At 46.4% G+C, this 24469-nt stretch overlaps 1 long non-coding RNA gene across 1 annotated transcript in view; it reads left to right on the top strand.

Moving 5' to 3' along the window:
• The window catches only part of LOC132580241 (uncharacterized), a 43486-nt gene extending 34048 nt beyond the window's left edge, over positions 1-9438 (top strand). The window contains exon 2 of the long non-coding RNA XR_009556038.1: positions 8844-9438. This is a non-coding gene — a long non-coding RNA (uncharacterized LOC132580241). The remainder of the gene's footprint in view (positions 1-8843) is intronic.
• The last annotated feature ends 15031 nt before the right edge of the window (positions 9439-24469 follow it).

Here is a 24469-nt window from a genome sequence, read left to right as displayed (position 1 = left end):
CAGTGCTTGGGTCCACCAAAGTCAGTATTGTCTACTCCAGGGATGGCCAGAGGGAGGGAGGAAGGAGGGAGGGAGGGAGGGAAGGAAGGGAGGAGGGAGGGAGGGAGGGAGGGAAGGAGGGAAGGAAGGAAGGAAGGAAGAAAGGAAGGAAGGAAGGAAGGAGTAGGGTTGCCAAGTCCAATTTAAGAATTATCTGGGGACTTTGGGGGTGGAGTCAGGAGTCTTTGGGGGTGGAGCCAGGATACATTGGGGTGGAGCCAAGATCAAGGCTGTGACAAGCATAACTGAACTTCAAGAGAGTTCTGGCCATCACATTTAAAGGGACTGCACAATTTTTTAAATGCCTTCTTTCCTTTTTTAAATGCCTGCCTTCCTTTTTATTATTATTATAGGAAATAATGAAGGATAGGGGCACCTTCTTTTGGGGCTGACAGAATTGGACCCCCTGGTCCAATCTTTTTGAAACTTGGGAGGTATTTTGGGGAGAGGCACTAGATGCTATACTGAAAATTTGGTGCCTCTATCTCAAAAAACAGCCCCCCTAGAGCCCCCGATACCCGCAGATCAATTCCCCATCATTCTCTATGGGAATCGTTCATGGAGGTGCATGATGGCTCTGGGGGCGGGGCTTCCCCGCCGGCCAGCTGGCTGGGGGAGGGGGGAAGCCTGTAAAACCGGGGGATCCCCCTCTGGGACCTGGGGATTGGGAAGCCTAGGAAGGAGGGAGGGAAGGAAGGGAGGAGGGAAGGAAGGAAGGAAGGAAGGAAGGAAGGAAGGAAGGAAGGAAGGAAGGAAGGAAGGAAGGAAGGAAGGGAGGGAGGGAGGAAGGAGGGAAGGAAGGAAGGAAGGAAGGAAGGAAGGAAGGGAGGAGGGAGGGAGGGAGGGAAGGAAGAAAGGAAGGAAGGGAGGAGGGAGGGAAGGAGGGAAGGAAGGAAGGAAGGAAGGAGGGAGGGAGGGAGGAAGGAGGGAGGGAAGGAAGGGAGGGAAGGAGGGAAGAAAGGAAGGAAGGAAGGAAGGAGGGAGGGAGGGAGGGAGGAAGGAGGGAGGGAGGGAGGGAAGGAAGGGAGGAGGGAGGGAGGGAAGGAGGGAAGGAAGAAAGGAAGGAAGGAGGGAGGGAGGGAAGGAAGGAGGGAAGGAAGAAAGGGAGGAGGGAGGGAGGGAAGGAAGGAAGAAAGGAAGGAAGGGAGGAGGGAGGGAGGGAAGGAGGGAAGGAGGGAAGGAAGAAAGGAAGGAAGGAAGGAGGGAGGGAGGGAGGGAAGGAAGGAGGGAAGGAAGGAAGGTAGGAGGGAGGGAGGGAAGGAGGGAGGGAGGGAAGGAAGGGAGGGAAGGAAGGGAGGAGGGAGGGAAGGAGGGAAGGAAGGAAGGAGGGAGGAAGGGAAGGAAGGGAGGGAGGGAAGGAGGGAAGGAAGGAAGAAAGGAAGGAGGGAGGGAGGGAGGGAGGAGGGAGGAAGGAAGGAAGGAGGGAGGGAAGGAAGGAAGGCCGCCCCCTCCCGCCAGCCGCCCCCCCCGCTTTTGGCTCCCTCCCTCCCTGCCTGCCTTACCTGCTTCCAGGGCGGAGGAGAGGCCGGCGGCGGCGGCGACGGAGAGGCCGGCGGCGGAGAGGCTGGGGAGGCGTCGGAGAGGCTGGCGCTGGTCGCTGGAGGGCCTCCAGCGACCAGCACCGGCCTCTCCGACGCCATCCCCAGCCTCCGCCTGCACTGGAGGCCCGCGCGCGGGGCCCTGCGGCGGTTGCGGAGGCCGGGGAGGGCGTCGGAGAGGCCGGCGCTGGTCACTGGAGGCCCTCCAACGACCAGCGCCGGCCTCTCCGACGCCCTCCCCGGCCTCCGCCTGCACTGGCCCGCGCGCGGGGCCCTGCGGCGGTTGCGGAGGCCGGGGAAGCGTCGGAGAGGCCGGCGCTGGTCGCTGGAGGCCCTCCAGCGACCAGCGCCGGCCTCTCCGACGCCCTTCCCGGCCTCTGCCTGCACTGGTGGCCCGCTCGTGGGGCCCGGCGGCAGTTGCGGAGGCTGGGGAAGCGTCGGAGAGGCCGGCGCTGGTCACTGGAGGCCCTCCAGCGGCCAGCGCCGGCCTCTCCGACGCCCTCCCCGGCCTCCGCCTGCACTGGAGGCCCGCGCGGGGCCCAGCAGCGGTGGCGGAGGCCGGGGAAGCGGCGGAGAGGCCGGCGCTGGTCGCTGGAGGGCCTCCAGCGACCAGCGCCGGCCTCTCCGCCGCTTCCCCGGCCTCTGCCACCGCCGCCGGGCCCCGCGCGTGGGCGGGGAAGGCGGCGAGTGAGGGAGGGAGGGAGCGTCCCCGTGCACGCGCAGGGACACTCCCTCTCTCACTCGCCACCTTCCCCGTCCGCGCGCGCGGCCTCCGGCTCTCTGGCTGGCTAAACCGGGACCTCTAATGGTCCCGGTATAGCCAGCCCGGGAGCCGGGAATTGGGGGCCAGAACCGGGACTTTCCCGGGAGACCGGGACGGTCTGGCCACCCTATTCTGGAGGCACCTGATTTCAACTGGGGCTGTGCAGAAGGGTGAAAGGATTTAATCCCCTGTAATTTCACTGCTTGAAACTGATATCACCCTTCCCCCCCCACACACTGGTATTATCCCTCAAAAGAAAATTCAAAAGACAGCTTGAATGTTTTTGGAGATACACTACCTGGCATCTGAGGAGTAGATGGGCAAGCAAATGGGATTAATGCTGAGGGAAAGGCCTAGTGTGGAAGTCACCCTCAAATGCAAATTCTGTTCTACCTTAGTCTCACACCCCACCCCCAACCCTCTACTTTATCAGAGCATGTCCAAGGTCTTAGAGGCAAGAAAGACTCTCAGTTGATTTTATTTACATTTATCTTTTTAAAAATCTGATTTCAGCCCAAAAAGGGATCCCAGAGCAGGTCATAGGAATAGGTGGTAATTTATTAATTCCTTCAGGAGCAGTGTCTGCTTACTGCCTTCTCAGACCATTTCTGCAGCAGTGAAACTCCCCACTTTGACGTTTTTAAAACTGTGCATTATGTGAAATTTTCCGCAGTAGATTTTTCCTCACCAAGCACAAACCTGAAATTTTCTCCTTCTTACCCCACGTTTTCAGAATCCCCAGTTTTAGTGAGCTCCAAAAATGTGAGGTATGAAGGTGAAAACTTTGGGTTTGCACACAGTGAGGAAAAATCAACTGTGAATGCAGTTTTTAAAGTGCCAATTTGGGGGATTTTCACTACTACAGAAATGGCCTCTCAGTTGGTCCAATCCATGGCACTTGAAAGCGGGAAGGAGAGGAATTCCCAGCTGAATTGTGGAGGAGGTATGCTTGCCTGGCTGCTGTGGCCTCACCTTCTAGTAGATTCATCGACAGCAAACTTGGAAGGAACTAGGTCCAGCCATGTCGAAGGAGTGCCTGGTGGATTCCTGGAGGCCTGACTGCAACTGCTCACTGCCACCAAGGGAGAAAGAAGATGCAGCACCCAGACTAACCTACCTGTTATGCTGAGAATGGAGCCATGCCCATCCTCTGAACTACCAGATCCCATCAATCTGAACTCCCAGATCCCAACAGAGTGATCAGTATCCAATACTTTAGTTTACTTGTTGTAAGTCCCTTCGGGAGCCATTGTGGGGGGCTATTGAAAACTGAGGTGAAACTTCAGTTGCAAATCTGCTGTTGCAGGTGAGATCTTGAAGGGATGTGCCCACTAATTGGTCCTCTAAGTCCTTCCTCTGATGCCTGACTCCAGCCTTCCCCACAAGCAAGTCACCAGGCCACGCAAACTGCCAGCTAGACCTTCCTAATCCTTCCACTCCCATTCTCAGGCTCTCAGGGCAGGCTCCCGCTTGGCACTGGTGGGCAGCTGGTGGGGCCTGAACCTGCTCTGCTAGTAAACCTGCCTGCCCACAGTGGCTCTGGAAAGCCTCTACACCATCCAGCCACCAGAGCTAAGCAGGAACCCAGCTTGCGGGCAGGTGACTACCAAGTTGCAAGAGTCCTGCCACAGGGCTGGTGAGGGGGACAGGCTCAGGTGGTCATTCACATGCTGGGTGCGACCCCTCCCTCCCTTCCTTGTCTCACCTGCCATTGCCTCTCTGGCCACATGTTCAGTTTCTCCTCCTGAAGGCATGCATCTTTTAAAATGGTTAACTGCATTCACACACAATCTACCTTCACCCAAACTTTTAAAGTATTCCCTGCCAATGGTTTTCTTCTCCAGCAACTAAGATTAGCATTCAACTTATATCAGTAGACTGAACCCACAGGTTAAAAAAAAATCTCCCAAAATGTAAAAGATGGAAAACCTAAACAATAGTGGAGGTTGCACACTGATGAAGGGGAGAGGACGGTGGAAGGTGCAAAGTGAAAGGAATGAATTCAGTGTGAGCAGTGTAGTGGCCTTTGAGAAGTGGGAAATCAGTGTGGTGTGGCGGTGGGGGTGGGGTGGGTGGGAAGCCAATGCTTTTGAATTACTTTTGGCTTTCAAGCAAATCAAGAGGATAAACTACCACAGAACCACTCTCAGAAAACTCAAAGGTCGTTTTCGCACTCACCTCCAGCCGGTGCGACCCCCCTCTTCACCGTGCAGGATCTGCGCGGATTTCGCACTAAATGCCGCGGAGCAGCCTTTTGCGCCGGAAACTCCCGGCGCAAAAGCCGCTCAAACGTAAATCGCCAAAAAGCAGTTTGGCGTTTGCGCGGCTTTTGCGACGGGAGTTTCCGGCACAAAAGGCTGCTCCGCGGCATTTAGTGCGAAATCCGCGCGGATCCTGCGCGGTGAAGAGGGGGTCGCACCGGCTGGAGGTGAGTGCGAAAACGACCAAAGAAACAGCAACTGGGCTGCAAACTCAGCACTCAAGGGGCAAAAATCAATGCCAAATGGAGAGGGGGAAAAACCCTGACAGCCATGCACAATGAAAGCGAGGGGAAATGCAGAACAACAAAGAATATCTGACAGACATGTATAGTGAAAGTGAGGGAAAACACCAATGCATAATAGTCCATAGACTGCAAGCACTGCTTCAGCAGATCCCAGGAGATTTTAAACATGGTGCCTAAGAGGTGGCATTTGAGAAGGATGTGACGTCTCTTCTGGGTGATGTTCTAGGAAGTCCCCCTAATTTCTGTGGTAAACACTATAGAAACAGCAACAAAATCCTAGGATGCCACTATGGAGGCCATTTTCCAGCCATTTTTCCTTGTGTTCCTTTGAGGTTTCACCTGGGCAGGCAAATTTCAAGCCTAACCTGCAACCTTAGCTACAGTCCTTTGGATGCACTTGGCACTGCTGGTTAGATGTCATCATGATTATGACTGCTTTATGCTTAGCCATTCAAGGTCAAAATGTAAATTTTAAAAGTTAGTTGCAATGTTGCTTAAAGCAAAAATTGGGATCTTACATCCCTACCCCAATGTATGGGGATGGGAAGTCATTTGAAATTATGCTGAATCCTTGCCAAACTTGCTGGTCGGTAACACTGGTTTTTTTGGCAGGTTATTATAGAGTATTGACTTTGTTACATCATGGGATTGGGATTATATTTCTCCCCCTTATCCTTCCGTTTGTGCAAATCTGTTTTCACCACAGGAGCACACACCATCTCTTCTGGCTACAACTCTACTTACTAATTCATCGATTCATCTTTAATGAGGCCCCCTGCCAATGTTTAAATAGCATTCGGAACAAAAGAAAAAGGCAACATTTTCAAAACAGCTGCTGCTCTCTGTTCCTGACATCTCTGCTTTTTGGAGTATTGAGGAAAATGTATTTTTATTTCTTCCCCTAAAGTTAGTAATTTATAATTTAGGTGCAGCTTTATAATTAATTGTTTGCAGGGGAGGGGGAAAATAGAGAAATTGGGGGGATAAAGTTTTCTCTCCGGCAGTTGTACATGAAGTCAACATGGGTACAACCAAACAGGTTAGTATTGCATAGATAACTGCTGGGGTGGGGTGGATTTTATGTGCATATAAGGATGCTTGCCAAGTAGAGATGATTTCAAATTTTAAGTCCTGTTGTTTTGACCTGAAAATTTCCATTTTAGTTCTGCTTCCCCCTGGTGTGAATCAAAACCCATAATTATTTCTGCATTGTTTCCTGTTTCCTTGCTACCCACATTTCTCTATAAAATTGACACATTTTTCCAATATTATCTGTGCATTGATAAATCAGTATTATGAATTATACATATACATAAAATCTTCATTTTATATACTGCACAACATATTAACTGTGTGTAAAATTGCATAACCCCCCAAATAATAATGCAGCTAAAATTGCAGAACCAACCTGTTGAAAGAGCTCCTGGATGAATATAAAAAGAAATGAAATCAGGATCATTTGCTTGTCCCCAGGTCGAAGGCACCTCTTCTGCCTGAGGTATTGTTCACAAATTATATCAAGGTGGTTTCCTCTGACTCCTAACGGCTGTGCCAAGAATGTGAAGTGAACAGATATGATTTGAATTGTGCTCATGGGAAGGCGTTTGTGTTATGGTTTTGCCAAGTGGGTAATTCACTGTCAAATTAGCTAAATCTAATAAGGGCTGCAAAGCTCAAAATGTCACAGAGGATACAACCCTTATACTGGCACACAGGCCCATAGGTGAGATTTTGGTGGGCCCCTAATTGCAGCAAGAAGGTTACACTTCAGTAGTTTCAGAACTTTCCCCTTTATGAGTCACTCACTCACTTTCCTTCTCTGCTTTTACCTTCAACTGTCCAGGTAAATCTAGTCTGGAGGGATGTGAAAGAAGAGAAGAGAAGAGAATAGGCACACCATTGGAATATCAGGGATGAAGTCCCTATCCCATTTTTAGAATTTATTTAAGTCATTTTTACTTCATCAAATTTACAAATGGTGACCAAAGCAATTTATAGTATTAAAGGAGAGGAGAGAAGGTGGCTGAGAGGTGATATGATCAACATCTTCAAGTACTTGAAGGGCTGTCATATAGAGCATGGTGTGGAATTGTTTTCTGGACTGCAGAAGGTAGGACCAGAACCAATGGGTTAAAGGGTTGGAACACTTTCCCTATGCAGAAAGGTTAAAATGCTTGGGGCTCTTTAGCTTGGAGAAACGTCGACTGCAGGGTGACATGATAGAGGTTTACAAGATTATGCATGGGATAGAGAAGGTACAGAAAGAAGTACTTAAGAAAATAAGAACATAAGAGAAGCCATGTTGGATCAGGCCAAGGTCCATCCAGTCCAACACTCTGTGTCACATAGTGGCAAAAAAAAGGAGGTTCACAAGTGGGGCTAGAAGCCTTTCCACTTTGCCCCCCCACCCAAGCACCAAGAATACAGAGCATCACTGCCCCAGACAGTTCCAATAATATGCTGTGGCTAATAGCCACTGATGGACCTCTGCTCCATATTTTTATCGAAACCCCTCTTGAAGCTGGCTATGCTTGTAGTTGCCACCACATCCTGTGGGAGTGAATTCCACATGTTAATCACCCTTTGGGTGAAGAAGTACTTCCTTTTATCCATTCTAACCCTATTGCTCAGCAATTTCATTGAATGTCCATGAGTTCTTGTATTGTGAGAAAGGAAGAAAAGTATTTCTTTCTCTACTTTCTCCATCCCATGCATAATCTTGTAAACCTCTACTTTTCTCCCTTTCCCACAATACAAGAACTCGTGGGCATTCAATGAAATTGCTGAGCAGTCGGGTTAGAACTGATAAAAGGAAGTACTTCTTCACCCAAAGAGTGATTAACATGTGGAATTCACTGCCACAGGAGGTGGTGGTGGCTACAAGCATAGACAGCTTCAAGAGGGGATTGGAAAGCATATGGAGCAGAGGTCCATCAGTGGCTATTAGCCACAGTCTATTGTTGGAACTCTCAGTCTGGGGCAGTGATGCTCTGTATTCTTGGTGCTTGGGGGGCACAGTGGGAGGGCATCTAGCCCCACTAGTGGACCTCCTGATGGCACTTGGGTTTTTTGGCCACTGTGTGACACAAAGTGTTGGACTGGATGGGTCATTGGCCTGATCCAACATGGCTTCTCTTATGTTCTTATGTAATGGGTTGAAATTAAATCAAGAGTTTCCAGCTCAACATTAGGAAGAACTTCCTGACAATTAAAGTGGTTCCTCAGTGGAACAGGCTTCCTCAGGAGGTGGTGGACTCAATTTCCTTGGAGGTTTTTAAACAGAGGCTAGAAATCAGAATAATATGCACAATAGACTGTATGGAGATCTGCCCAATTCAAACATTAGTTTTGTGTGGAAATTCAAACCCGTGGGCTGATTCTACATTCATGTTTGGGTCTGATTTTCTGAGCACTGAAATCGCCTTCTAGAAATCCGGAGTATATTTTTTCATCTACACTCAAAATTTTGCTCCTGGACTTCCCCTCCACATTTGCTTGCTTTACTGGAGAGGGGGAGCAGGTTTAAGAGTTCGTTTGTTCTTTCTTGAGAAACAGTTTATTGCCCTGTTTCCCAGGAAATATATTATCTTTATGGTCCTGTGGAAAGCACTTCCTGGAAAACCCTCATTCAAAAGTAGTCTTGGAAAGTCAGGGGCAACTCCATGCTGAAAACGGTGTCAGAGCCAATTCAGGAATTTAAATGTAAATGACAGTCAAAACACCGGAGCAAGACAGAAGTCAAGTACATTGTAATGTAGATGATCACTTTTGAAAGCACAGCATTACTGGATCTTTTGCACAGTGTAGAATCAGCCCGCCTTGCTTTCTCCATCACTCTCACCTTATGCTGGACAGTAGCTGGGGTTTACACTGTTTCCTCTGGCCCCACTTAACCTTTTCTGCTCCACACTGGGTTCTTTTGAACTCTGAAAATGGATTCTTGTGGAAGTTGTACATGTTTTGGCTCCTTGCTTACAATAGTTTTTTTTTTTTAAAGGACAGAGTTTGGCTGCCTGAAGAACTTGATACCAGTAGCCACAGCAGGATTCCACTGAGGCAATAGCAGAATTGCTCCTAAATGTGTGGATGTGCCTCTACCCACACTCAGTCAACTTACAGAGAGAGAGGAATTGGCACAAGTGTGCTGGCGCTTTCCCCCTACCTCTGTATGGTCTGCAGCTTGTGAACATGGCACCTACATGAAGAGGTGCAAGTGCTCCCTCTCTTGACTCCATCCAGGGAAGATGCTTTCTGAATGTTCTTTGTCACAGGAATGGCTCCTACAGTGTGCCCTTCTTTCCTGTGCTGATGCATGGACTCTGGAGTTGGTGCGCATATGGAGAAGTGAGGCTGGCATATTGCATGGAAGCCTATTGAGTCAGACCATTGAACTCCATGTTGTCTAATCTACCTAGCCAAAGGGTCTCCAATGGGAGGCAGAGAAAGACCTTCCCCTACTTTTGCTTCCTGTGGTCTTTTAGCCAAAAAAGCTGGGGGCTGAACCTGGGACTGTCCATCTGAAAAACTTTGTGCTAACCCTGAGTCACAGCCCTTGTTCATTTGATTAAACACAGACCAATATATTGTGTACAGATTGTTTGTTCTAATTTTGATCTTTTCCTCAAATTCTGTTGTTGTCTCTGGCATATTATTCACCTTTGGGGTTCCGTTCCCTGCTGTGGAGCAGCCAGCCATTGCCAGGCAGCACAATGCTTCATATTCTCAGGCAACCCACATTTATCACACCGTTGCTCAACCCACTTCTGGCAACTTGGCAAGGCTTATTCCCAGGATCACCTCAGCAGATGCATTAAAGGGAAAAAGTTCAGCCCCAGCTGGCTTCCAGCAATGTCAGCCTGTGGAGCTGTGGCTGTCCCATGCTGAATGCAGACCCGATCAGCTTTTGGCACGCTCCTCCAAAACAGCACTGTTAAAGGATCGGAGGGGGTGTGCCAAATGCCAGCAAGGAACGGCTGCATCAACGCTCCTCATCTGAATCTTATCCTGGGTTTCGCCTGGCCTCGTTTTGGAGCAGAAGAGTTGTGTTAGGAATCTATCTTTGTCTCATTTCTGAATTTTGCATTGTGCATTGCCCATGTGCATTTTGCCATAACTTTCTGTTCTTTTGGTTTGTTTGTTTACCTTCTGTATTACTGAGATGCCTGCGGACATTGATAAAACACTGGGTTTTTTTTAAAGAAGTGCCTTTATATGTTTACATGTAAAATTGAATCAACATTGTTTTCTGTGGTGCGTCACCAATGCTCAGGAGTGCATAGAGGGATACCATCCAAAAAGATAGCTTCAGAGTATAGCCCTGCTGGTCTGTAGTAGAACAGCTAGGTTTGAGTCCAGGAGTGCCTTCCAGACCAACTCAGAGACTACCCTCTGAAACCAGGGCTGGGTTAACAATTAGGCCAAGTAGGCGCTGGCCTATGAGCCCCCATGCCTTTAGGGGCCCTGGGCTGTCTCCCCACCCTCCCGGTTTCCCCCCTGCTTGCAGCCCTCAGAGCTGGCATGCACAGCCAGGAACTGAGCCGCTCTTTGCCCAACTTGCCTGGTGTGGCTGCTGCTGATGTTGTTGCCAAGTTGGCCTCTCTTTGCCTCTCCCCTGCAGCTTTGTCAAAGGGGCTTTTGAGATGATGCCTCCAGGCTGCAGTGGGGGCTATGGGCAGTGGGGCGGGTGCTCTGACTCTGAGATAATTTGCAAGAGGCCCCCAAGATTTTGACTGCCTACAAGCCTCCACAGGGTTTAATCCGGCACTGTCTGAAACTATCTTCATGGAAGGCACCATGTTTAGTCACATGAAATAAAAACTCATCATACCCCGAACGTTAGGCTCTAAGATGCTACTGGATTCCAGTCTAACTAACCATACAAAAAAGAATCTCAGTCATATACATACTCACATCAAGATCACTCCCCCCCCCCCCCCCAGGGTTCTTCAACATGCACATCTGTAACTTAGGGCCAGTTCCTGTTTTGCCTCAAGAGAATTTTAATCAGACATATGATTGGAGTTTTGCTCTTGGACATCAATTCCCAGGAATATAGAAACCCATTTCATGGCAGTTGGGAATGGAGATTTATGTCTCTCACTGCACCAACCAGACAGGGCCACACCAAGGTGCAGTTTGCTCCATGGGAGAAACTTATATGTACTGATGACTACACGGGGGTGTCTCTAGTCAGGCAAACAGTGGACCCCTGAGACCATTTCTTATTTGGAAAATGGTGTGGGATGGAAGGCTTAAGCCCCCAATCTGAATTGTGTTTGCACTTGAGTGGGAATTAAGTTCCAAGCACAGAACTCCTACACTATATTTGTTAACATTCCATATAGGAGACATGTGGCCTTTGTAATACATGAGCTGGCCCTATATAGAAGTGAGGGAACAAGAGAAGTAACTGATAGCTGCAGCAAGCTTCACTTGCACTTGCTCTAGATTTAATTTTAGGATTTCTCCTAGTTGCACTGGAATTTGGGGGAAGCGATGTCATGAACCTATGGCATAATAAAGAAAGCTGCTCATCTCAAGTCCAAAATTCAGAACTTGATGGCAGCATGCACATGACTTCCCTTCCGTGGGCTGAGACCAAGAGCTCTCCATGCATTGAGCACATTCCTGTAGTCATCATGCACCAAAGGGCCCAATAGCACATTACACTGCTGAAATTTAAAACCAAGTCCCCGCAGTTGTTAAAAATATTATGTGGGTACTTTACTATGAACATAATCAAAGATGCTGGTGCAAATCTAGTTTATAAACTCGAAACAGCAACAGCAGAAATAGCAAAAAGAAAACAACAGTTGGATAAACTGGTGGGGACAAGATTTGCAAGTCTGTTTCCATGGAAGCAGCGGCATATCCCAAGTGACTTGAAGAGCCAACCAAGCTCTCAGTGAAAGTTAAAGCCTTTTCTTCCTATTTCTACTAGTGCTGTAGAATGCTGGCATGGAAGGGAGATTTGATTAGCAAATAATAAACCCCATTGTGGGATCAATCTCATGCATGACATTTTTGAGGTGCAGAGTCCTCCCAAGGCATTCTGTGACCTTAAGTAGCTGCCCCCCACAATTTGAGAGGTGCACCCTAGATCCCTTGCAGCGTCAGAGAGGAGGTTTTGCACATTGCTAACATTGCAGGCAATCAAAACAGAGTGCCCTACAGCCTCCGCTCAGACATGACAAGGGATGTCCTTGGATCGCATGCTGTTTGCTCTCAAGTCTCACACAACTGGGTTGGTTTGCTTGCGTTTTAACATTCTTTCATGTGACTGTTGAGTCTAAAATGAGGCACAAGCATATTGTTTGGGAAACAAATGACATGATTTATCCAGTTATGTATGATTCCCTTTCAGATGATTTTTTAAAAATGAAAATGACTAGCCCTCTAAGTCCTTAACTGCAGATGTAAGATGGTCAGCCATGAGGGGGAGGGCCTTTTCCGTGGTGGCACCCCATTTATGAAGCTTCCTTCCAGCAGAGGTTCATCTTGTTCCTAGGCTTGCTAATTTCAAGTGATAGGCTAAAAGTGTTTTAACTTTTACACTTATTGGTCTCTTATTGTGTATTTTTCCCTTTTATGTGACTGTGAGCTGCCTTATAAAATCAGAAACAGTGAGAATGTGAGATGCAAGTGGTTCTTTTTTTTTTAAAAAATTAATAAACAAAGACCAGCTTCCCAATCCCTATATCAAAGAACTAGCGCTTTCTGTTTATGGATGGATTAACAATTTGTGGCCTCCTTGTTCTGAAGACAATTGTCTCACTAATGCATCATTGCATTCTTTAGGATGAAGGAAGAGCACATAACCTACTTTGGAGAGGTGTTGTCACTTGTTGACAGCAGGAGAACATCAAACTGCCTTACCCCAAGTGACACCACAGGTTCATCTGACTCTAGGCAGTGAACACCCATCAGAACAGGCTGGGCTATATGGCCCCTGGCTAAGGCAGCTTCGTATATTCCAGCTCCTGACTGAAGAAACAGAAACACTGCCAGTGGCCGGAGATGAAAAGGTTAAACCAGAACCACCCTTTACTATGACTCCTCTGAGTTTTACGACAATGTGCAGTTTACAGTTGTTAAAAATCATGTTCTCCACGGATGTTAGTCGAAGGCCAGGGAGTTCTAAAACTGCCTTTTCATGTGTGTATGGGAGCCAATAACCACTTCTTCTCTGCCTCATATAACCCAAGAAATGCAGCAGGCATGCAGGAAGCCTTGCTTTTAATCCCCACCCCCACCCCTTGGCAGAGACTTGTAAGGTTTCTACTCAAGGGTACAATGCAGTGAGGGGCAAATGAACACTGGACATTCTATTGTTTTATTGCTGTGCTTGGGAGCCTCTTAATGTAGTCAAAGCTGCAAGGAGAGGCCCATGGCAGAATGCTTCCATTATTTGGTGATGGCAAGGTTGCGTTTTTCTGTGCTCAACATCATCTGTATGTTATCAGGGAATTAGTCTGAACAATCCACCAAGCCATTCCCCGCAGTAACAGTGGGATCTACTAAATATTTTTTTAAAAAAGAGAGAAGACAAAAAAAACTTTTGTGAACCTTTTGTTATTATAGAGTTTTTTGTTCACCCACAGACAAAATAGTCTCCTCCAGGCAGACTATACCTTGTATGGAGATTTGTGATGATTTTTATAGACTTTTCCCTCCTTTATAAACTGTAGTTGCTGGGATTGGAAGGGAAAGGCTGCCTGGAGAAGGAATCCTTTCCCTCCATGTTGTGTTCCTACAGCACATTGATTTGTGCTTTCTGAGAATCCCCCCGCCCTGGGCCAGCCCTGCCACTAGGCAAACTAGGCAATTGCCTAGGGCGCCTTCTGGGGGTGCCAAATTGGGTGCCCCATGTGACTTGGTGATGTTATCAGTGCAGCAGGGTGTGCGGGGGGTGGGGTGGGGTAGGTTTGCCAGAAGTTTAGAAAATCATTAAATAGCCTTTCTGGAGACCTGCTTGAAATTTGTTCAAAAACCCTAACCCTGTTTGAACTCATGCACCGATTTTTGCTTGGCTCACAATCTTCCAACAATGTTTAATTGGCCTCAGGACCCCATGACTGCCATTTTGTGACAGGGCCTAATCCCTATTCTCAAAATCCTCAAACTGCCCACAGGCTCCAAAAAGAACAGGGACTCCTGGTCTAAAGAAAAGAGGGTGACTGAGGCTCAAAAGACAAAGCTTGAGCAATGTGAGTGTTTTGCTGTTTGATTGTTCTAGTACAGGGTGGCCAAACTGTGGCCTGGGAGCCACATGTGACTCTTTCATACATACTGTATGGCTTTCGGAGCCCCCACCACCCCATTGGCCAGTTTGGAGAAGGCATTTGTCTCTTTAAATCACTTTGCCAAGCCAGCAGGCAGATTGGAGAATGCTTTTAAAGTTAAAGTTGCTTTCTTTCCACTTCTCTCTTCCTTCTTCCCCTCAAACATCTGATGCTGATGTCTTGTGGCTCTCAAACATCTGATGTTTATCCTATGTGGCTCTTACATTAAATAAGTTTGGTCACCCTGTTCTAGTACAAGGTTTGCACTGGAACCTTCAAATAGTTTTGGCAATGAAACTGTTATGCACAACTGTATCTCACATTATGCCTGCTGCTCCCCAAACCATATTTATCTGGGCAATGGTGATGATGGAACAGGGAGACTAGGGGGAGACTGGGATATTGGGTACATGGGGAAGGGGTGGAATCAGCAATTCCTAGAGAAGACTGACATCATGTCTGGGTTTTTCCACAAGTGATGCCATGTGCCATTGATAACAGCAAATTTGAAAATATAATTTATTTCTCCAGTTGGCTTCTGGAGATATCCTGCCTCTAGCAGGCACATGGCAGCCCTATAATGGAATGGGGAGACACCTCTACCACATGGTTGTCTCTGCATGTCCTGGAATGACATGGGATATGGTTGGTGGGAGTGGCACCAGCACCACTCCAGCGTCATGGAAGAGAATGCTTGAGATCTCTATGGATTTCTTTGCCCAGCTCATTAGGCAGCCAGCAGAAGCACAAAGTCACTGTTAGGCAGTAGTGTGCGGTGAAGGGGGTGTGTGCCTTGGCCTACATAATAAGAATTGTTACACTCATGGTTTTAATATCTCCTTACTTCAAAGCAAGGAGTTGATTTGATCTTTCATCATCTCAGCTGTTGTTTACTAGCTTTGTACAGATGCTGCTTGAGCTAACAAACCTCACATTTCCTGGTCTGAGTGAACAAGGAATTCCCTCGACACTGGCAGCTCCGTTCTTGTGGAAGCTTAGCGGTCATGATTGAATGATGCCACTAACAAGGAAGGGATAACCATTTAAACGCACAGTATCACCTTTCAATCAAGTAATAACTGGCCAAATTAGCTTGGCTGAGCTTCTTGGCCCTACTGTGTGTTTACTGCTTGGAGGGAAAGCTAACAACAAAAGCAAGGCCACATTTAGGGTTCAATTTGTGAGGAAGAAACAAATCTCTGTGTTTCTGACACAAGGGCTTCCCTTTAGCTGTGGTCTCCAAATAATGTTTTGGTTTCTGGCAGACTCTTTTAAATCAATGGTACTGGACCAGGATCCTTGACTCCAAATTGAAACGTGGGAACAGTACTGGCAAATGATGAGGTAAAAAAAGAGTTATATTAGTGAATTAGGGGCCTGGAAATCTCCCACTTTTACAACTGATCTTCAACTGGCAGAGATCAGCTCCCCGGAGAAAATGGCTGCTTCGAAGGGTAGACTCTGTGACATTGTACTAAGGTTGCCAGGTCCAACTCAGAAAATATCTGGGGACTTTGGGAGTGGAGCTGGATGACTTTGGCGGTGGAGCCAGGAGACTTTCCCATTCCCTAAAATAAATAAAAATACAGCAGTGCAATTCTCCTGAATACAGTCTTCATTTCCTTGTCCCTCAGCATCTGCATTTCCACAAAATGAAAGTGAACACACACATTCTCTCACAAAGCAGCCAAAATAAACACAGTAAGCATGTGCGCACTTTTGTGATCTCATTGGGGAGGGGAGGGACTTCAGTGGGGTATAATGCCATAGAGTTCACCTTCCAAGGTGACCATTTTCTCCAGGGTTAGGGTTAGGATCTCTATTGCCTGGAGATCAGTTGTGATCCCAGGAAGTTACCACCTGGAAGTTTGTCCCCTAAGTCATAAATAGCCTTCTACCAAAGGTGGGAGGTGCAACATATCAGCTGTTTCAATGGGGGAGGACAGGAACACCATGGCCAGTAGAGTCCAGTCCCTGAACAGCCCCCAAGATGGCTGTCAACAATGATTAAAAATATTCAAAAATCAAAGTCTCATCAGACATTAAAACATCATCATAAAAATATCTATTGGATACAATTATAGAAGACAATGTACCATCCAATCCTTAGGCAGATTTTCTGGAAGAGAAACACTGTGAGTTTTCTCTCAAGTTATCTGTACAAGGCCTGAAAATAGGATTGTCATGTTCATCTGGGGAAATTCCTAGAGATTTCAGGATGGTAAGGTTGCCAGGTCCAGCTCAAGAAATATCTGGGGACCTTGGAGATGGAGCCAAGAGCCTTGGAGATGGAGCCAGCCTTGGGGGTGGAGCCAGGAGCAATGGTATGACAAGCACCCTTTTAAATGCCTTCCCTCCATTTGGAAATAATGAAGGATAGGGGCACCTTCTTTGGGGGCTCATAAAAATGGACCCCTGGTCCAATCTTTTTAAAACTTGGGGGTGTTTTGAGGAGAGGCACTGGATGCATTGCTGAAAATTTGGTGCCTCTACTTCAAAAATCAGGCCCCCCCTGCTCCAGATACCCATGGATTGATTCTCCATTATACCCTATGGGGATCGGTCTCCATAGCATATAATGGAATGCCCAGCAGACATTTCCCTTTCCCCACCCCACTTTATAATAATCCTGAAGTGGAGGGAGGGCCTCCATACAAGGGGGATCCCCTGTCCCCAACTGGGGATTGGCAACCTTAGTGCTTGGGGAGGAAGTTCTGTGAGGATGTGATGCCATAGAGTCCACCCTTAAAAACTGACTTTTCCTCCCTGGACAATGATCTCTGTAGACTGGTGATCAGTAGTGATTCTGGGAGAACTCCAGGCCCATCTGGCAGAAAGTCAGCCTCTGCCAGGCCTAGTCTCCTGGGATAGCAACAGAAAAGCTGCCCTCTCCCTGATCTCCTTTTCAAGTTGTCATTGGACACAGCAGGTTCCTTCAGCAAGGCCTCATCCATCAGTCTCCGGGCTAAGGATTTTGCTTGTGTAACTCTTTAATTCATTTATACATTGCCTTTCTCTCGGAGGGGGGAGGGACCCAAAGAAGTTTACAACATCATTTTCTGCTTCTCCATTTTATCCAGATAGCAACCATCCCACAAGTTAGGTTATGCTGAGGGACATTGGCTCAAGATCATCCAGTGAGTTTCCATGGCAGAGTGGAGATTCAAAACTGGGCCTCCCAGATCCTAGTCCAACACTTTAACTATTTCACCACACTGAGTCTAAGTCTATAACAAATCTCCAAGTGGCAGCTGGAGATCTCCTGAGATTATAATTAGGGTTGCCAATCCCTAGGGGGGTTAACCCAAACAAGCAATGGAATTATGGTCTAGACTGAGAAAAATACTATTACAAAAACTGTATATTCCAATTATACACTCAGTTGAATTCCACTTATTTATCACTCGTGTTATTTACATTCCACAACTCTATCAACATAAATGATTTATACCACATAAGGAAACAAAAGTCTTTGGCATCCACACTTGTACTGTACTTCCTGATCGCCGTTAGATGAACACTAACTCCAGGTGGGGGCAGGGGATCCCCTGGTTTGGAGGCCCTCCCCCTGCTTCAGGGTCATCAGAATGCTGGGGGCGGGGGAAGGAAATGTCTTCTGGGCACTCCATTATTCCCTATGGAGACTGATTCCCATAGGGTATAACAGAGAATTGATCTGTGGGTATCTGGGAATCTGGTGGGGTGCAGTTTTTTGAAGTAGAGGCACCAGATTTTCAATATAGCAGCTGGTACCTCTCCTCAAAACACTCTCCAAGTTTGGACCAGGAGGTTCAATTCTATGAGCCCCAAAAGAAGGTGCCCTTATCCTTCAATATTTCCAGTGGAGGGAAGACTTTTAAAAGAAGTGTGGTCCCTATAAATGTGATTATCAGAACTCTCTTTGGTGTTCCATTATGCTTGTCAGACCCTTGCTCCTGGCTGCACCCCAATGTCTCCTGACTCCATCCCAAAGACCCTGGCTCCACCCACAAAGTCCCCAGAGATTTCTTAAATTAGACTTGGCAACCCTAATTATAATTAATCTCCCAGTGACAGAGATCAGTTCCTCTGGATAAAATGGCTGCCTTGGAAGGTTGGCTCTATGGCACTATATCCTCCTGAAGTCCCTCCCCTCCCCAAACCCTGCCAGGCTCCCAAAATCATCAGGAATCTCCTAGCCCATGGCAACTCTAGTATAAGTTGCCATAACCAGTGAAGGTGGCTCATGAAACAAAGAAGAAAAATAGTCATTGAGTAATAAATATCAGATGAACAGAGGCCTTCAAAAGCTGCAAGAATGGCAAATGTGCTTTTATAGAATCCGTCATTTTTGCACCATTTGTGTGACTTTTCTTCATACCATTTATACACCATTTTTGTGCAATTTGTGATACAAGCCATTTGTGTCCAATCCTGCCCTCTCCCCCAAGGGAAAAAACCCAGGAAAAAATGTGTTAATTTTTCCAGGAAAAAATGTGGCTTGAGGAAAGAGAAGCTGGTGTGAAACGAAAGACTCAGCTCATTTCCCACAAGGGAGAAACAAAATCTAAATAAGGATATTCAAAGCCAATCAGGCAGCTTTTGAAATTGGGACTACCCCCCCAGCGATGGCTCTACTAAAAAGGTATCTGTGGGGTCATAGCATCCAGAGTGTGCAAGGTGTGACGACACTCTTGGCCACTTGGCTGGCATTTCAGTGGCCCATCTCTTCTGTCACATGAGTGCTCTTCACACTTGTAGAGTGTCGGTGTGGGAAAAATCATGACTGCGATATCAGTTACTGGTGTTATGCTGAAAATATCCTACACCACATGTGCAAAGTCCACAATCAATACCGCATGTTCCCAAAGTCTTGGCTCCAGAGCAATTTCGCTGAACAAAAGTTTAATTGACCCAAAAGTGAAACTTGCTGGTTTTCAAAGCTGTCAGCCTCGGCAAGGAAAATAAACATTCTTTGGGTCAACTTCCATGTTATTTCTATGCTAAAGGTTTTTTTTCCTCTGGCCCTCCCAGCCATTTACCTCTTACAGTGTATTTTTTTAAAACTTACTGTTTTGGAATCCACCCTGTTCTTAGTATTTTCTAATAAAACATTATTTAAAAGCAAAGAAGGGGGAGGGGGATAGGAAGCCATTTTGGTAAGGAGTGTTTATTGGAGAAACTATGGAGGCTCTTGTTTCATAGCGATCCTAGAATAATTTCTGTGCTGGCTATATTTAGTCTACATCATTGGCATGTGACCTTTGACCAACCAAAAAAGCCACTCTATCAAAAGACTGGAGTTTGTTGAATCACACATGGCTTAAGTATCAAGCCTATATATATTGTAATAGTAGAAACAAGAGCCTGGTGGTTAATATTTACCAAAAGAACCTGTCTCAGGCATGGTTTGGTTGTCTCAAACAATTTCAGAGCTGTGTTAAGTCTGGTAATTCATTAATAGATTGTAAAGAAAAAGAGAAAAAATGGAGAAAGTGTGAATAAACAACGGGGGGGGGGGGAGTTATTTTTGCTATGATGCGAAAAGTAAGAGATGAGACCCCCCCCCCCCCCCCATCGTTGAGACCATGTGCAATTATTCTTTATGCACAACTGAAGCCTGATTCTAATGCCAAGCTAAACACGATGTTGGAAGATCTTCCAGAAGATTTGCCATGGCTGCTTGTGTTTTCCCCAAAGGAGTCATGATGTTTTTTGTGTGAGAGAGATCCTAAAAACACTTTCCTGGGAGTAAACAGTGTGGAGTTGACTTCAGTAAAATTCTAAGTAGATTGCCTTTGGATTGTACTGTAAGTGAGACTGATTTGTCAGTAGTAGTTGCTCCGCCCCTGGACTTCTGTTTTCCCTGGCTCAAGCAATCAATACACCATCAGTTGTTGCCTGGGTGCATTTTGATTCACGGCTCCCTCCAATTCCCTCGTGGCTTCCTGGTCTTTTTTTTTTTTTTTTGAGATATGGAAGTCATAAGGGAAACTGGAGGGACCTGCAGATCAAAATGCGCCCACGCAGCAACTGATCGCTTGAGCTGGGGAAGCAGAAGTCTGGGGGTGGAGCAACTGCTAGTGAGGAATTGGTCAAATTGAGGAAATGACATTCAACACATTCCGTGTGCTGTTTTTCCAATCCCCCCACACACTATTAGTCCTAAAGGAGAAATGAAATGGGCATCTGTAGGTGCCTTTATGATCTCCCTTGTAGATCAAATGACAGCTTTAGGATAGTTTCTCCAACCTGAGACAGCCAGGGGGAGCCACAGTTTACCTTCCAGAGGGATATCAATACAAATATGTTTGGCCCATCAGTATAAATACATATTCCCAAGAGGGCAAACAGTGGCTTCCTGGGAATGATTTGTGTTAGGAAAATGGGAGGGGGGATTAAGTCTCCTCTCCTCATGCTCCTGATCTCCATTGGCCCCTGCACACTAGTTTCAACAAGAAACTCCTGGAGCACAGTCACTTGGGGGCCTCCTTCATGGCCTTCTTTCTACTCTACCTCTACCTGCCTCCCTGGCCTGTACACCCTTTAACCACTTGCAAGTTCACCTTTGTAACCTGCACAGCCTTTCCCCAACCACATTGGCTTATGTATGCAGCTGGTATTGCCTCCAGCAGTGCCCCTGTGTACCACCCACACACTCTTGTCAACGATGCTGAGAAGTTGGGAGCACAGGCATGTATAGATGGTGGGGTGTGTGTCAGCAACAGTGGGTCCCATCAGTAGTGCTGGGCCCAGGTAGTTGCCTCACCTCAGGGGATGCTGATGCCAACCCAGCCAAGTGTTTTTTGAAAGTCGGTTGGCCCAAGATGGGGCTTTTTGCCTGGCCAGCAAGGCTTCTGATTAGCCATTGGATATTTGATTGGCTGTGCAGATATTTTTAAAAGTTGTTTCTGCGGCAATTGCCACCACAGCACAAAGATCTTTACTGTTATGAAAAGAAGCATATTGTAAAACAAATGGTTCATTTCTGTCTGAAGTGATGAAGAATTATGATTACACATGACCTCACCCCATGATATTTTGTGTCTGGTTCCTCCGGCATCAGCCATTTTGTGGTTGCACACACCACTCTGTGTCAAAATTCTAAGGTTCCTGCAGGCTCAAAAAGGTTAGGGACCCCTGAGTGAGGCACTTTCATGCACACTAAATAATGCACTTTTGATCCACTTTGCAATTGGATTTTACTGTGTCAAATGGCAAAATCCACTTGCAAATGGTCACTGAAGCGGATTGAAACTGCATTATTTAGCATGTGTGAAAGCAACCTGTTTAGTTTTCAATGTGCCACAAGGCACCCCTCTCTTTGGGTTTGAAACTGAAAATGTATTTAATTTAGAGTATGTTCACATCATGCTTCAAACAGAGTAGTCCACAATAGATGATATAAAGCTAATCATGCAAATAAAAACAAGTACTTTTAAATTCTTCCTGTTCTATGGTGTCGATTTCAGTTGCTATTTAATGCCAAGAGAAAGTCCAGCTCTTGACTTGTCAATTTCATCAGGCTGTCTCTTTATTGGAGTGTGTGTGGATTCACCAGAGCCATGGACAACTCCAAGACTAAATGCTCCCAGGCATCTCTAACTGATGGATTAAAAATGACAGAGTCTTATGGGCATCTTAAACACTAACAACTTGCAAAAACCGGTCAACAAAATCTTAAAGACTTGTTAAGGTGCTGCAAGACCCTCAACTGTAGCTGGCTCCCCTTTCTTTGTAACTGTCTAGCCCTAGGCTACAAGGATAATATCCCCAGCCACTAACATTTCCCCAAATGAGTTGTGTCTGTGAGCCTCCAGACATCCTGATTTCAAGAGGGAAGAAAACAGCTGGAAGAACGGGCTAGTTGGCTTTCTTTGGAGCTTGTTTCCCTCTGCCACAGTCTGGGGATTGCGTGGACCTTGGGGGCTGCATTGGAAGAGCCCTTGACCTGTTTTATGGCCCTGAGAAACTCATCCTTTGACAGGCTGCCATTACCTTGGGACTGTAAGACAGATGGTCCTGAAACAGAAGATGGTGAGGAGAGGAAGTCGTGGTCTGTCGTCCTCTGCCTCTGTGTCCACGTCCCTGTCACAACTACTTTGCAGCTTTGCGATTTGATTCTTTATTGTTACCTGATGGTAATTCAGGTCCTCCATTCAGAGGCTTCCTCCTTCCACCCCCACTCATGAGTGTTTTTATGGCCATGTCTTTGGTTTGGACTGACATTTTAACTGTATCATTTTCCTGCCGTTCCCTGTAAATATACAAGCTGTTGTCATTTCTTTTTCTTGCCTAGAATTTCTGATGCTGACTGAAACGACTGAGAAAGGTATATACATTTCAGGGAACTGGGTATAGGAATGACGTTAAAGCATTTGTGTGACACTGATACTTGTCTGTTTTCTTTTGGAAGATGATCACTCTTCTTGAATTAACTCCTGCCTGCATCTGGTTTTGGATTTTGAAAAAAATCTCTGTCCTCTGCCTTTTTTCTTGGATTACCTTTGCAGTCCTTAGGTTACAATTTTTTTTTTTAATTGTTAGCATTTCTAATGATTTGAGAGAAGCGAATGAGTCTTGTGAATGCTGCTATGTGATTTTAACTAGGGATTTTGCTTGAAGTTTGCTTGAAAAAAAAAATCCTTTTTCATCCTAAACCTTTTTCTACCTGAAGAAGATTTCTATGGGAAATTATTTGCCTGAGTCACATTTCAATCATAAGCAGGAGAGGTTGAAACCATCAGGGCTTTTTTGAATTGTTTGCTCTCATATGAGATGGTTTGCAACGTGCCCCAGTTTGTGCCGCAGCTCAAAATGGGTTTTGCAGTTTTCACAGATCTCATAATACTTATTCTCATTTAAAAGAGAAGAGAGATCAGATTTATACCACACCCTTTGCTTGGAGTCTGACTGAGAGCAGCTTACAATCTCTTTTCCATTCCCCTCTCCACAACAGATATTCTGTGAGGTAGGTGGTGCTGAGAGAGCTCTCAGAGAACTGTTGTTGAGAGAACAGCTCTGCCGAGAACTTGTGGCTGACCCACACCAGGAGCTGCATGTGGGGGAGTAGGGAATCCAACCTGGTTCTCCCACATCAGAGTCCGTCCGCTTAATCACTACATCAAACTACCTAGTGTACCTCCCTCAAATTTTGCCTTCTGATTAATTCAGAAGTCAATAGCAACCCAACTAGGATTTTTTTTTTAAAAAAAATGATGTGGTAACTGGATTAGAACAGCCTGTCTTGAACCACATTTAGGAAATGAACTGAAGCATTCAGAAGACCATGTAAAATACATGAAAAGCAGAGATATCCTTACAGTTCTATTCAAAATGATCACTTCTGGGTGCCTGTGTGCACATGTGTTTACTGAAAAGGGTTTGTAAAAGGTAAATCAATTCAGCCCACTGATCCATAACAGTGGACTGTTCTGAATTCTCTTGTTACTTGTTCTTTAGTTCCCACCCCCCTCTGTCCTGCACATGTTTTCCTCCCTGTAGTGGTCCAGCCAACATAAAATTGGATTATTTCCAGGATTCTCCCCTGCAGAATTAAACTGCAGGGACATAAGCTTGAAATAAACCTGTTAAATGCTGAATCAACCACTAAAGGTAAAGGTAGTCCCCTGTGCAAGCACCAGTTGTTTCCGACTCTGGGGTGATGTTGCTTTCACAACATTTTCACGGCAGACTTTTTACGGGATGGTTTGCCATTGCCTTCCCCACTCATCTACACTTTCCCCCCCCAGCAAGCTGGGTACTCATTTTACCAACCTCGGAAGGATGGAAAGCTGAGTCAACCTGGAGCTGGCTACCTGAACCCAGCTTCCGCCGGGATCAAACTCAGGTCGTGAGCAGAGCTTAGGACTGCAGTACTGCAGCTTTACCACTCTGCACCACGGGGCTCTTGAATCAATCACTAGAGGGAGCAAAAGACATGCAGAGCAGGAACTTAACAAGGAAGAAAATGAGGATGCGGAAAAGCCCAGAGTCTTCTGTTTACAGGACTTTCATATATAAATCTGATTCTACTTGCAGAATAAGTATGTGTGAACCCTCCAGGAAGAAATTCCATTCACAAGAACACTTCTGCCACTCAGATCTTTTTCTGCCCAACTGACTGTTAATCTATTGGGTCTTGAATTTGTGATTATTTGTGGTATTTACAGGCCCTAAATGGCTTCGTTCATTTCCCCATTACTTGCAGTCTAATTATTATTTCATGCTGTTTTTAGTCTTGGCTCTCATTCTAGAAAACACTTTCTTATTTACCCAATATATGGCAATTAGTCTACCAGCTTTATGGTCCAGAAACCTGTGTAGGTAGCGAAACCAGCCGAAAGAAGGCCTCTTTCTTCCT

Source organism: Heteronotia binoei, chromosome 12, assembly GCF_032191835.1.
Source record: "Heteronotia binoei isolate CCM8104 ecotype False Entrance Well chromosome 12, APGP_CSIRO_Hbin_v1, whole genome shotgun sequence".
NCBI lineage: Eukaryota > Metazoa > Chordata > Lepidosauria > Squamata > Gekkonidae > Heteronotia > Heteronotia binoei.
The sequence above is the reverse complement of the archived record's forward strand: the minus strand, read 5'-3'. Positions and strand labels throughout refer to the sequence as shown.